General features: G+C 54.8%; 14 non-coding genes across 14 annotated transcripts; all 14 read left to right on the plus strand.

Annotated features, from left to right (window-relative positions):
- Nucleotides 1-200: 200 nt before the first annotated feature.
- LOC126149435 (5S ribosomal RNA) lies at nt 201-319 on the plus strand. The gene has a single exon (XR_007530878.1). It is a non-coding gene; the product is annotated as a 5S ribosomal RNA (ribosomal RNA).
- An 852-nt stretch (nt 320-1,171) lies between these two features.
- On the plus strand, nt 1,172-1,290 carry LOC126149447 (5S ribosomal RNA). The gene has a single exon (XR_007530889.1). It is a non-coding gene; the product is annotated as a 5S ribosomal RNA (ribosomal RNA).
- Nucleotides 1,291-2,139: 849 nt separating this feature from the next.
- On the plus strand, nt 2,140-2,258 carry LOC126149458 (5S ribosomal RNA). The gene has a single exon (XR_007530900.1). It is a non-coding gene; the product is annotated as a 5S ribosomal RNA (ribosomal RNA).
- Nucleotides 2,259-3,123: 865 nt separating this feature from the next.
- LOC126149470 (5S ribosomal RNA) lies at nt 3,124-3,242 on the plus strand. Its single transcript, XR_007530911.1, has one exon. It is a non-coding gene; the product is annotated as a 5S ribosomal RNA (ribosomal RNA).
- An 850-nt stretch (nt 3,243-4,092) lies between these two features.
- On the plus strand, nt 4,093-4,211 carry LOC126149476 (5S ribosomal RNA). Its single transcript, XR_007530917.1, has one exon. It is a non-coding gene; the product is annotated as a 5S ribosomal RNA (ribosomal RNA).
- An 839-nt stretch (nt 4,212-5,050) lies between these two features.
- Nucleotides 5,051-5,169, plus strand: LOC126149436 (5S ribosomal RNA). Its single transcript, XR_007530879.1, has one exon. It is a non-coding gene; the product is annotated as a 5S ribosomal RNA (ribosomal RNA).
- Nucleotides 5,170-6,029: 860 nt separating this feature from the next.
- Nucleotides 6,030-6,148, plus strand: LOC126149437 (5S ribosomal RNA). The gene has a single exon (XR_007530880.1). It is a non-coding gene; the product is annotated as a 5S ribosomal RNA (ribosomal RNA).
- An 853-nt stretch (nt 6,149-7,001) lies between these two features.
- LOC126149438 (5S ribosomal RNA) lies at nt 7,002-7,120 on the plus strand. Its single transcript, XR_007530881.1, has one exon. It is a non-coding gene; the product is annotated as a 5S ribosomal RNA (ribosomal RNA).
- Nucleotides 7,121-7,968: 848 nt separating this feature from the next.
- Nucleotides 7,969-8,087, plus strand: LOC126149439 (5S ribosomal RNA). The gene has a single exon (XR_007530882.1). It is a non-coding gene; the product is annotated as a 5S ribosomal RNA (ribosomal RNA).
- An 850-nt stretch (nt 8,088-8,937) lies between these two features.
- On the plus strand, nt 8,938-9,056 carry LOC126149440 (5S ribosomal RNA). The gene has a single exon (XR_007530883.1). It is a non-coding gene; the product is annotated as a 5S ribosomal RNA (ribosomal RNA).
- Nucleotides 9,057-9,905: 849 nt separating this feature from the next.
- Nucleotides 9,906-10,024, plus strand: LOC126149441 (5S ribosomal RNA). The gene has a single exon (XR_007530884.1). It is a non-coding gene; the product is annotated as a 5S ribosomal RNA (ribosomal RNA).
- Nucleotides 10,025-10,863: 839 nt separating this feature from the next.
- On the plus strand, nt 10,864-10,982 carry LOC126149442 (5S ribosomal RNA). The gene has a single exon (XR_007530885.1). It is a non-coding gene; the product is annotated as a 5S ribosomal RNA (ribosomal RNA).
- Nucleotides 10,983-11,831: 849 nt separating this feature from the next.
- Nucleotides 11,832-11,950, plus strand: LOC126149443 (5S ribosomal RNA). The gene has a single exon (XR_007530886.1). It is a non-coding gene; the product is annotated as a 5S ribosomal RNA (ribosomal RNA).
- Nucleotides 11,951-12,789: 839 nt separating this feature from the next.
- On the plus strand, nt 12,790-12,908 carry LOC126149444 (5S ribosomal RNA). Its single transcript, XR_007530887.1, has one exon. It is a non-coding gene; the product is annotated as a 5S ribosomal RNA (ribosomal RNA).
- The last annotated feature ends 265 nt before the right edge of the window (nt 12,909-13,173 follow it).

Below are 13,173 nucleotides of genomic sequence, written 5' to 3' on the forward strand. Positions count from 1 at the left end.
CAGTGCGTCTCACACACGCGGCGGTGCGAGCGCCAATTCGGCCGTCACTCTGCTGGGACGCCGGGCGCGCCTCCCCGCGCCGTCCTCGAGGAACTGGCGGTTGCGGAAGGAAGCGCTTTCGTCAAATGCGGCCGAAAACTAACATTTTGTGTGTTGGGAGAAAGCCGAACGCGAATTCTGCCGTGCTACATTAGATGAGCGCCAACGGCCATACCATGATGAATACACCGGTTCTCGTCCGATCACCGAAGTTAAGCATCATCGGGCCCGGCTAGTACTTGGATGGGTGACCGCCTGGGAAACCCGGGTGCTGTTGGCTCCCTTCCTGTTTTTTTTTTTTTGTTATGTCGCCAGCCCAATTTTCAAACTACCTTTCTGTTGTGACAAAGATGCTTCCTTAAGCCTTTTAAACTACTGTAATGGTACGAAAATGCAATAATTAACTCAGTTTGAGGGAGAAAGTGCTAACCAAGTTTGCCAAGAAGACTTTGAAAACGACAAAACAGTACGAATCGGCAGGTGATTTCTGAAATACGTCACCGCCTATTGTTGTGTAGGAGTGTAGAGTTCCAAATTTGATTTGTAACCACGAATTTTATTCCTTAGTCGTCTCGTCTCGTCTCGTCTCGTCTCCTCCCGCAGGACGTTTGTCGTGCTTGCGCTGTCATATGGACCACGACCCGAGCGGCAGCGAGCGGCAGTCGAGCAAAGTCGGGACAAGTCGGGACGGGGACAGGGACAGGGATAGGAATGGTGCGAATGCACTGCAAACTACGCAGACACCTGGTGTGAGGCGAGGCGAGGCGAGGCGAGGCGAGGAAGCCCACATCGCTACCAGTGGGCCCCTCCAGCACGACACTGCCGCACCCCGCACAGGCCCTCCGCTGAACACCAGGGACAAGATGCGTCCTCCGCTAGTGTCGAAGGCTGACCGCGCCCAGCGAATGACAGGGGGTGCAACGAGCAGCAGTGCGTCTCACACACGCGGCGGTGCGCCCGCCAATTCGGCCGTCACTCTGCTGGGACGCCGGGCGCGCCTCCCCGCGCCGTCCTCGAGGAACTGGCGGTTGCGGAAGGAAGCGCTTTCGTCAAATGCGGCCGAAAACTAACATTTTGTGTGTTGGGAGAAAAGCCGAACGCGAATTCTGCCGTGCTCCTACATTAGATGAGCGCCAACGGCCATACCATGATGAATACACCGGTTCTCGTCCGATCACCGAAGTTAAGCATCATCGGGCCCGGCTAGTACTTGGATGGGTGACCGCCTGGGAAACCCGGGTGCTGTTGGCTCCCTTCCTGTTTTTTTTTTTTTGTTATGTCGCCAGCCCAATTTTCAAACTACCTTTCTGTTGTGACAAAGATGCTTCCTTAAGCCTTTTAAACTACTGTAATGGTACGAAAATGCAATAATTAACTCAGTTTGAGGGAGAAAGTGCTAACCAAGTTTGCCAAGAAGACTTTGAAAACGACAAAACAGTACGAATCGGCAGGTGATTTCTGAAATACGTCACCGCCTATTGTTGTGTAGGAGTGTAGAGTTCCAAATTTGATTTGTAACCACGAATTTATTCCTTAGTCGTCTCGTCTCGTCTCGTCTCGTCTCCTCCCGCAGACGTTTGTCGTGCTTGCGCTGTCATATGGACCACGACCCGAGCGGCAGCGAGCGGCAGTCGAGCAAAGTCGGGACAAGTCGGGACGGGGACAGGGACAGGGATAGGAATGGTGCGAATGCACTGCAAACTACGCAGACACCTGGTGTGAGGCGAGGCGAGGCGAGGCGAGGCGAGGAAGCCCACATCGCTACCAGTGGGCCCTCCAGCACGACACTGCCGCACCCCGCACAGGCCCTCCGCTGAACACCAGGGACAAGATGCGTCCTCCGCTAGTGTCGAAGGCTGACCGCGCCCAGCGAATGACAGGGGGTGCAACGAGCAGCAGTGCGTCTCACACACGCGGCGGTGCGCCCGCCAATTCGGCCGTCACTCTGCTGGGACGCCGGGCGCGCCTCCCCGCGCCGTCCTCGAGGAACTGGCGGTTGCGGAAGGAAGCGCTTTCGTCAAATGCGGCCGAAAACTAACATTTTGTGTGTTGGGAGAAAAGCCGAACGCGAATTCTGCCGTGCTCCTACATTAGATGAGCGCCAACGGCCATACCATGATGAATACACCGGTTCTCGTCCGATCACCGAAGTTAAGCATCATCGGGCCCGGCTAGTACTTGGATGGGTGACCGCCTGGGAAACCCGGGTGCTGTTGGCTCCCTTCCTGTTTTTTTTTTTTTTGTTATGTCGCCAGCCCAATTTTCAAACTACCTTTCTGTTGTGACAAAGATGCTTCCTTAAGCCTTTTAAACTACTGTAATGGTACGAAAATGCAATAATTAACTCAGTTTGAGGGAGAATGTGCTAACCAAGTTTGCCAAGAAGACTTTGAAAACGACAAAACAGTACGAATCGGCAGGTGATTTCTGAAATACGTCACCGCCTATTGTTGTGTAGGAGTGTAGAGTTCCAAATTTGATTTGTAACCACGAATTTATTCCTTAGTCGTCTCGTCTCGTCTCGTCTCGTCTCCTCCCGCAGACGTTTGTCGTGCTTGCGCTGTCATATGGACCACGACCCGAGCGGCAGCGAGCGGCAGTCGAGCAAAGTCGGGACAAGTCGGGACGGGGACAGGGACAGGGATAGGAATGGTGCGAATGCACTGCAAACTACGCAGACACCTGGTGTGAGGCGAGGCGAGGCGAGGCGAGGCGAGGCGAGGCGAGGCGAGGAAGCCCACATCGCTACCAGTGGGCCCTCCAGCACGACACTGCCGCACCCCGCACAGGCCCTCCGCTGAACACCAGGGACAAGATGCGTCCTCCGCTAGTGTCGAAGGCTGACCGCGCCCAGCGAATGACAGGGGGTGCAACGAGCAGCAGTGCGTCTCACACACGCGGCGGTGCGCCCGCCAATTCGGCCGTCACTCTGCTGGGACGCCGGGCGCGCCTCCCCGCGCCGTCCTCGAGGAACTGGCGGTTGCGGAAGGAAGCGCTTTCGTCAAATGCGGCCGAAAACTAACATTTTGTGTGTTGGGAGAAAAGCCGAACGCGAATTCTGCCGTGCTCCTACATTAGATGAGCGCCAACGGCCATACCATGATGAATACACCGGTTCTCGTCCGATCACCGAAGTTAAGCATCATCGGGCCCGGCTAGTACTTGGATGGGTGACCGCCTGGGAAACCCGGGTGCTGTTGGCTCCCTTCCTGTTTTTTTTTTTTTTGTTATGTCGCCAGCCCAATTTTCAAACTACCTTTCTGTTGTGACAAAGATGCTTCCTTAAGCCTTTTAAACTACTGTAATGGTACGAAAATGCAATAATTAACTCAGTTTGAGGGAGAAAGTGCTAACCAAGTTTGCCAAGAAGACTTTGAAAACGACAAAACAGTACGAATCGGCAGGTGATTTCTGAAATACGTCACCGCCTATTGTTGTGTAGGAGTGTAGAGTTCCAAATTTGATTTGTAACCACGAATTTATTCCTTAGTCGTCTCGTCTCGTCTCGTCTCGTCTCCTCCCGCAGACGTTTGTCGTGCTTGCGCTGTCATATGGACCACGACCCGAGCGGCAGCGAGCGGCAGTCGAGCAAAGTCGGGACAAGTCGGGACGGGGACAGGGACAGGGATAGGAATGGTGCGAATGCACTGCAAACTACGCAGACACCTGGTGTGAGGCGAGGCGAGGCGAGGCGAGGCGAGGAAGCCCACATCGCTACCAGTGGGCCCTCCAGCACGACACTGCCGCACCCCGCACAGGCCCTCCGCTGAACACCAGGGACAAGATGCGTCCTCCGCTAGTGTCGAAGGCTGACCGCGCCCAGCGAATGACAGGGGGTGCAACGAGCAGCAGTGCGTCTCACACACGCGGCGGTGCGCCCGCCAATTCGGCCGTCACTCTGCTGGGACGCCGGGCGCGCCTCCCCGCGCCGTCCTCGAGGAACTGGCGGTTGCGGAAGGAAGCGCTTTCGTCAAATGCGGCCGAAAACTAACATTTTGTGTGTTGGGAGAAAAGCCGAACGCGAATTCTGCCGTGCTCCTACATTAGATGAGCGCCAACGGCCATACCATGATGAATACACCGGTTCTCGTCCGATCACCGAAGTTAAGCATCATCGGGCCCGGCTAGTACTTGGATGGGTGACCGCCTGGGAAACCCGGGTGCTGTTGGCTCCCTTCCTGTTTTTTTTTTTTTTGTTATGTCGCCAGCCCAATTTTCAAACTACCTTTCTGTTGTGACAAAGATGCTTCCTTAAGCCTTTTAAACTACTGTAATGGTACGAAAATGCAATAATTAACTCAGTTTGAGGGAGAATGTGCTAACCAAGTTTGCCAAGAAGACTTTGAAAACGACAAAACAGTACGAATCGGCAGGTGATTTCTGAAATACGTCACCGCCTATTGTTGTGTAGGAGTGTAGAGTTCCAAATTTGATTTGTAACCACGAATTTATTCCTTAGTCGTCTCGTCTCGTCTCGTCTCGTCTCCTCCCGCAGACGTTTGTCGTGCTTGCGCTGTCATATGGACCACGACCCGAGCGGCAGCGAGCGGCAGTCGAGCAAAGTCGGGACAAGTCGGGACGGGGACAGGGACAGGGATAGGAATGGTGCGAATGCACTGCAAACTACGCAGACACCTGGTGTGAGGCGAGGCGAGGCGAGGAAGCCCACATCGCTACCAGTGGCGCCCTCCAGCACGACACTGCCACACCCCGCACAGGCCCTCCGCTGAACACCAGGGACAAGATGCGTCCTCCGCTAGGGTCGAAGGCTGCACGCGCCCAGCGAATGACAGGGGGTGCAACGAGCAGCAGTGCGTCTCACACACGGCGGTGCGCCCGCTAATTCGGCCGTCGCTCTGCTGGGACGCCGGGCGCGCCTCCCCGCGCCGTCCTCGAGGAACTGGCGGTTGCGGAAGGAAGCGCTTTCGTCAAATGCGGCCGAAAACTAACATTTTGTGTGTTGGGAGAAAAGCCGAACGCGAATTCTGCCGTGCTCCTACATTAGACGAGCGCCAACGGCCATACCATGATGAATACACCGGTTCTCGTCCGATCACCGAAGTTAAGCATCATCGGGCCCGGCTAGTACTTGGATGGGTGACCGCCTGGGAAACCCGGGTGCTGTTGGCTCCCTTCCTTTTTTTTTTTGTTATGTCGCCAGCCCAATTTTCAAACTACCTTTCTGTTGTGACAAAGATGCTTCCTTAAGCCTTTTAAACTACTGTAATGGTACGAAAATGCAATAATTAACTCAGTTTGAGGGAGAAAGTGCTAACCAAGTTTGCCAAGAAGACTTTGAAAACGACAAAACAGTACGAATCGGCAGGTGATTTCTGAAATACGTCACCGCCTATTGTTGTGTAGGAGTGTAGAGTTCCAAATTTGATTTGTAACCACGAATTTATTCCTTAGTCGTCTCGTCTCGTCTCGTCTCGTCTCCTCCCGCAGACGTTTGTCGTGCTTGCGCTGTCATATGGACCACGACCCGAGCGGCAGCGAGCGGCAGTCGAGCAAAGTCGGGACAAGTCGGGACGGGGACAGGGACAGGGATAGGAATGGTGCGAATGCACTGCAAACTACGCAGACACCTGGTGTGAGGCGAGGCGAGGCGAGGCGAGGCGAGGCGAGGCGAGGCGAGGAAGCCCACATCGCTACCAGTGGGCCCTCCAGCACGACACTGCCGCACCCCGCACAGGCCCTCCGCTGAACACCAGGGACAAGATGCGTCCTCCGCTAGTGTCGAAGGCTGACCGCGCCCAGCGAATGACAGGGGGTGCAACGAGCAGCAGTGCGTCTCACACACGCGGCGGTGCGCCCGCCAATTCGGCCGTCACTCTGCTGGGACGCCGGGCGCGCCTCCCCGCGCCGTCCTCGAGGAACTGGCGGTTGCGGAAGGAAGCGCTTTCGTCAAATGCGGCCGAAAACTAACATTTTGTGTGTTGGGAGAAAAGCCGAACGCGAATTCTGCCGTGCTCCTACATTAGATGAGCGCCAACGGCCATACCATGATGAATACACCGGTTCTCGTCCGATCACCGAAGTTAAGCATCATCGGGCCCGGCTAGTACTTGGATGGGTGACCGCCTGGGAAACCCGGGTGCTGTTGGCTCCCTTCCTGTTTTTTTTTTTTGTTATGTCGCCAGCCCAATTTTCAAACTACCTTTCTGTTGTGACAAAGATGCTTCCTTAAGCCTTTTAAACTACTGTAATGGTACGAAAATGCAATAATTAACTCAGTTTGAGGGAGAAAGTGCTAACCAAGTTTGCCAAGAAGACTTTGAAAACGACAAAACAGTACGAATCGGCAGGTGATTTCTGAAATACGTCACCGCCTATTGTTGTGTAGGAGTGTAGAGTTCCAAATTTGATTTGTAACCACGAATTTATTCCTTAGTCGTCTCGTCTCGTCTCGTCTCGTCTCCTCCCGCAGACGTTTGTCGTGCTTGCGCTGTCATATGGACCACGACCCGAGCGGCAGCGAGCGGCAGTCGAGCAAAGTCGGGACAAGTCGGGACGGGGACAGGGACAGGGATAGGAATGGTGCGAATGCACTGCAAACTACGCAGACACCTGGTGTGAGGCGAGGCGAGGCGAGGCGAGGCGAGGCGAGGAAGCCCACATCGCTACCAGTGGGCCCTCCAGCACGACACTGCCGCACCCCGCACAGGCCCTCCGCTGAACACCAGGGACAAGATGCGTCCTCCGCTAGTGTCGAAGGCTGACCGCGCCCAGCGAATGACAGGGGGTGCAACGAGCAGCAGTGCGTCTCACACACGCGGCGGTGCGCCCGCCAATTCGGCCGTCACTCTGCTGGGACGCCGGGCGCGCCTCCCCGCGCCGTCCTCGAGGAACTGGCGGTTGCGGAAGGAAGCGCTTTCGTCAAATGCGGCCGAAAACTAACATTTTGTGTGTTGGGAGAAAAGCCGAACGCGAATTCTGCCGTGCTCCTACATTAGATGAGCGCCAACGGCCATACCATGATGAATACACCGGTTCTCGTCCGATCACCGAAGTTAAGCATCATCGGGCCCGGCTAGTACTTGGATGGGTGACCGCCTGGGAAACCCGGGTGCTGTTGGCTCCCTTCCTGTTTTTTTTTTTTGTTATGTCGCCAGCCCAATTTTCAAACTACCTTTCTGTTGTGACAAAGATGCTTCCTTAAGCCTTTTAAACTACTGTAATGGTACGAAAATGCAATAATTAACTCAGTTTGAGGGAGAAAGTGCTAACCAAGTTTGCCAAGAAGACTTTGAAAACGACAAAACAGTACGAATCGGCAGGTGATTTCTGAAATACGTCACCGCCTATTGTTGTGTAGGAGTGTAGAGTTCCAAATTTGATTTGTAACCACGAATTTATTCCTTAGTCGTCTCGTCTCGTCTCGTCTCGTCTCCTCCCGCAGACGTTTGTCGTGCTTGCGCTGTCATATGGACCACGACCCGAGCGGCAGCGAGCGGCAGTCGAGCAAAGTCGGGACAAGTCGGGACGGGGACAGGGACAGGGATAGGAATGGTGCGAATGCACTGCAAACTACGCAGACACCTGGTGTGAGGCGAGGCGAGGCGAGGCGAGGCGAGGAAGCCCACATCGCTACCAGTGGGCCCTCCAGCACGACACTGCCGCACCCCGCACAGGCCCTCCGCTGAACACCAGGGACAAGATGCGTCCTCCGCTAGTGTCGAAGGCTGACCGCGCCCAGCGAATGACAGGGGGTGCAACGAGCAGCAGTGCGTCTCACACACGCGGCGGTGCGCCCGCCAATTCGGCCGTCACTCTGCTGGGACGCCGGGCGCGCCTCCCCGCGCCGTCCTCGAGGAACTGGCGGTTGCGGAAGGAAGCGCTTTCGTCAAATGCGGCCGAAAACTAACATTTTGTGTGTTGGGAGAAAAGCCGAACGCGAATTCTGCCGTGCTCCTACATTAGATGAGCGCCAACGGCCATACCATGATGAATACACCGGTTCTCGTCCGATCACCGAAGTTAAGCATCATCGGGCCCGGCTAGTACTTGGATGGGTGACCGCCTGGGAAACCCGGGTGCTGTTGGCTCCCTTCCTGTTTTTTTTTTTTTTGTTATGTCGCCAGCCCAATTTTCAAACTACCTTTCTGTTGTGACAAAGATGCTTCCTTAAGCCTTTTAAACTACTGTAATGGTACGAAAATGCAATAATTAACTCAGTTTGAGGGAGAATGTGCTAACCAAGTTTGCCAAGAAGACTTTGAAAACGACAAAACAGTACGAATCGGCAGGTGATTTCTGAAATACGTCACCGCCTATTGTTGTGTAGGAGTGTAGAGTTCCAAATTTGATTTGTAACCACGAATTTATTCCTTAGTCGTCTCGTCTCGTCTCGTCTCGTCTCCTCCCGCAGACGTTTGTCGTGCTTGCGCTGTCATATGGACCACGACCCGAGCGGCAGCGAGCGGCAGTCGAGCAAAGTCGGGACAAGTCGGGACGGGGACAGGGACAGGGATAGGAATGGTGCGAATGCACTGCAAACTACGCAGACACCTGGTGTGAGGCGAGGCGAGGCGAGGCGAGGCGAGGAAGCCCACATCGCTACCAGTGGGCCCTCCAGCACGACACTGCCGCACCCCGCACAGGCCCTCCGCTGAACACCAGGGACAAGATGCGTCCTCCGCTAGTGTCGAAGGCTGACCGCGCCCAGCGAATGACAGGGGGTGCAACGAGCAGCAGTGCGTCTCACACACGCGGCGGTGCGCCCGCCAATTCGGCCGTCACTCTGCTGGGACGCCGGGCGCGCCTCCCCGCGCCGTCCTCGAGGAACTGGCGGTTGCGGAAGGAAGCGCTTTCGTCAAATGCGGCCGAAAACTAACATTTTGTGTGTTGGGAGAAAAGCCGAACGCGAATTCTGCCGTGCTCCTACATTAGATGAGCGCCAACGGCCATACCATGATGAATACACCGGTTCTCGTCCGATCACCGAAGTTAAGCATCATCGGGCCCGGCTAGTACTTGGATGGGTGACCGCCTGGGAAACCCGGGTGCTGTTGGCTCCCTTCCTGTTTTTTTTTTTTTGTTATGTCGCCAGCCCAATTTTCAAACTACCTTTCTGTTGTGACAAAGATGCTTCCTTAAGCCTTTTAAACTACTGTAATGGTACGAAAATGCAATAATTAACTCAGTTTGAGGGAGAATGTGCTAACCAAGTTTGCCAAGAAGACTTTGAAAACGACAAAACAGTACGAATCGGCAGGTGATTTCTGAAATACGTCACCGCCTATTGTTGTGTAGGAGTGTAGAGTTCCAAATTTGATTTGTAACCACGAATTTATTCCTTAGTCGTCTCGTCTCGTCTCGTCTCGTCTCCTCCCGCAGACGTTTGTCGTGCTTGCGCTGTCATATGGACCACGACCCGAGCGGCAGCGAGCGGCAGTCGAGCAAAGTCGGGACAAGTCGGGACGGGGACAGGGACAGGGATAGGAATGGTGCGAATGCACTGCAAACTACGCAGACACCTGGTGTGAGGCGAGGCGAGGCGAGGCGAGGCGAGGAAGCCCACATCGCTACCAGTGGGCCCTCCAGCACGACACTGCCGCACCCCGCACAGGCCCTCCGCTGAACACCAGGGACAAGATGCGTCCTCCGCTAGTGTCGAAGGCTGACCGCGCCCAGCGAATGACAGGGGGTGCAACGAGCAGCAGTGCGTCTCACACACGCGGCGGTGCGCCCGCCAATTCGGCCGTCACTCTGCTGGGACGCCGGGCGCGCCTCCCCGCGCCGTCCTCGAGGAACTGGCGGTTGCGGAAGGAAGCGCTTTCGTCAAATGCGGCCGAAAACTAACATTTTGTGTGTTGGGAGAAAAGCCGAACGCGAATTCTGCCGTGCTCCTACATTAGATGAGCGCCAACGGCCATACCATGATGAATACACCGGTTCTCGTCCGATCACCGAAGTTAAGCATCATCGGGCCCGGCTAGTACTTGGATGGGTGACCGCCTGGGAAACCCGGGTGCTGTTGGCTCCCTTCCTGTTTTTTTTTTTTTTGTTATGTCGCCAGCCCAATTTTCAAACTACCTTTCTGTTGTGACAAAGATGCTTCCTTAAGCCTTTTAAACTACTGTAATGGTACGAAAATGCAATAATTAACTCAGTTTGAGGGAGAATGTGCTAACCAAGTTTGCCAAGAAGACTTTGAAAACGACAAAACAGTACGAATCGGCAGGTGATTTCTGAAATACGTCACCGCCTATTGTTGTGTAGGAGTGTAGAGTTCCAAATTTGATTTGTAACCACGAATTTATTCCTTAGTCGTCTCGTCTCGTCTCGTCTCGTCTCCTCCCGCAGACGTTTGTCGTGCTTGCGCTGTCATATGGACCACGACCCGAGCGGCAGCGAGCGGCAGTCGAGCAAAGTCGGGACAAGTCGGGACGGGGACAGGGACAGGGATAGGAATGGTGCGAATGCACTGCAAACTACGCAGACACCTGGTGTGAGGCGAGGCGAGGCGAGGAAGCCCACATCGCTACCAGTGGCGCCCTCCAGCACGACACTGCCACACCCCGCACAGGCCCTCCGCTGAACACCAGGGACAAGATGCGTCCTCCGCTAGTGTCGAAGGCTGCACGCGCCCAGCGAATGACAGGGGGTGCAACGAGCAGCAGTGCGTCTCACACACGGCGGTGCGCCCGCTAATTCGGCCGTCGCTCTGCTGGGACGCCGGGCGCGCCTCCCCGCGCCGTCCTCGAGGAACTGGCGGTTGCGGAAGGAAGCGCTTTCGTCAAATGCGGCCGAAAACTAACATTTTGTGTGTTGGGAGAAAAGCCGAACGCGAATTCTGCCGTGCTCCTACATTAGATGAGCGCCAACGGCCATACCATGATGAATACACCGGTTCTCGTCCGATCACCGAAGTTAAGCATCATCGGGCCCGGCTAGTACTTGGATGGGTGACCGCCTGGGAAACCCGGGTGCTGTTGGCTCCCTTCCTGTTTTTTTTTTTTTGTTATGTCGCCAGCCCAATTTTCAAACTACCTTTCTGTTGTGACAAAGATGCTTCCTTAAGCCTTTTAAACTACTGTAATGGTACGAAAATGCAATAATTAACTCAGTTTGAGGGAGAATGTGCTAACCAAGTTTGCCAAGAAGACTTTGAAAACGACAAAACAGTACGAATCGGCAGGTGATTTCTGAAATACGTCACCGCCTATTGTTGTGTAGGAGTGTAGAGTTCCAAATTTGATTTGTAACCACGAATTTATTCCTTAGTCGTCTCGTCTCGTCTCGTCTCGTCTCCTCCCGCAGACGTTTGTCGTGCTTGCGCTGTCATATGGACCACGACCCGAGCGGCAGCGAGCGGCAGTCGAGCAAAGTCGGGACAAGTCGGGACGGGGACAGGGACAGGGATAGGAATGGTGCGAATGCACTGCAAACTACGCAGACACCTGGTGTGAGGCGAGGCGAGGCGAGGCGAGGCGAGGAAGCCCACATCGCTACCAGTGGGCCCTCCAGCACGACACTGCCGCACCCCGCACAGGCCCTCCGCTGAACACCAGGGACAAGATGCGTCCTCCGCTAGTGTCGAAGGCTGACCGCGCCCAGCGAATGACAGGGGGTGCAACGAGCAGCAGTGCGTCTCACACACGCGGCGGTGCGCCCGCCAATTCGGCCGTCACTCTGCTGGGACGCCGGGCGCGCCTCCCCGCGCCGTCCTCGAGGAACTGGCGGTTGCGGAAGGAAGCGCTTTCGTCAAATGCGGCCGAAAACTAACATTTTGTGTGTTGGGAGAAAAGCCGAACGCGAATTCTGCCGTGCTCCTACATTAGATGAGCGCCAACGGCCATACCATGATGAATACACCGGTTCTCGTCCGATCACCGAAGTTAAGCATCATCGGGCCCGGCTAGTACTTGGATGGGTGACCGCCTGGGAAACCCGGGTGCTGTTGGCTCCCTTCCTGTTTTTTTTTTTTTTGTTATGTCGCCAGCCCAATTTTCAAACTACCTTTCTGTTGTGACAAAGATGCTTCCTTAAGCCTTTTAAACTACTGTAATGGTACGAAAATGCAATAATTAACTCAGTTTGAGGGAGAATGTGCTAACCAAGTTTGCCAAGAAGACTTTGAAAACGACAAAACAGTACGAATCGGCAGGTGATTTCTGAAATACGTCACCGCCTATTGTTGTGTAGGAGTGTAGAGTTCCAAATTTGATTTGTAACCACGAATTTATTCCTTAGTCGTCTCGTCTCGTCTCGTCTCGTCTCCTCCCGCAGACGTTTGTCGTGCTTGCGCTGTCATATGGACCACGACCCGAGCGGCAGCGAGCGGCAGTCGAGCAAAGTCGGGACAAGTCGGGACGGGGACAGGGACAGGGATAGGAATGGTGCGAATGCACTGCAAACTACGCAGACACCTGGTGTGAGGCGAGGCGAGGCGAGGAAGCCCACATCGCTACCAGTGGCGCCCTCCAGCACGACACTGCCACACCCCGCACAGGCCCTCCGCTGAACACCAGGGACAAGATGCGTCCTCCGCTAGTGTCGAAGGCTGCACGCGCCCAGCGAATGACAGGGGGTGCAACGAGCAGCAGTGCGTCTCACACACGGCGGTGCGCCCGCTAATTCGGCCGTCGCTCTGCTGGGACGCCGGGCGCGCCTCCCCGCGCCGTCCTCGAGGAACTGGCGGTTGCGGAAGGAAGCGCTTTCGTCAAATGCGGCCGAAAACTAACATTTTGTGTGTTGGGAGAAAAGCCGAACGCGAATTCTGCCGTGCTCCTACATTAGACGAGCGCCAACGGCCATACCATGATGAATACACCGGTTCTCGTCCGATCACCGAAGTTAAGCATCATCGGGCCCGGCTAGTACTTGGATGGGTGACCGCCTGGGAAACCCGGGTGCTGTTGGCTCCCTTCCTTTTTTTTTTTGTTATGTCGCCAGCCCAATTTTCAAACTACCTTTCTGTTGTGACAAAGATGCTTCCTTAAGCCTTTTAAACTACTGTAATGGTACGAAAATGCAATAATTAACTCAGTTTGAGGGAGAAAGTGCTAACCAAGTTTGCCAAGAAGACTTTGAAAACGACAAAACAGTACGAATCGGCAGGTGATTTCTGAAATACGTCACCGCCTATTGTTGTGTAGGAGTGTAGAGTTCCAAATTTGATTTGTAACC

This window comes from Schistocerca cancellata, unplaced genomic scaffold (genome assembly GCF_023864275.1).
Source record: "Schistocerca cancellata isolate TAMUIC-IGC-003103 unplaced genomic scaffold, iqSchCanc2.1 HiC_scaffold_930, whole genome shotgun sequence".
NCBI lineage: Eukaryota > Metazoa > Arthropoda > Insecta > Orthoptera > Acrididae > Schistocerca > Schistocerca cancellata.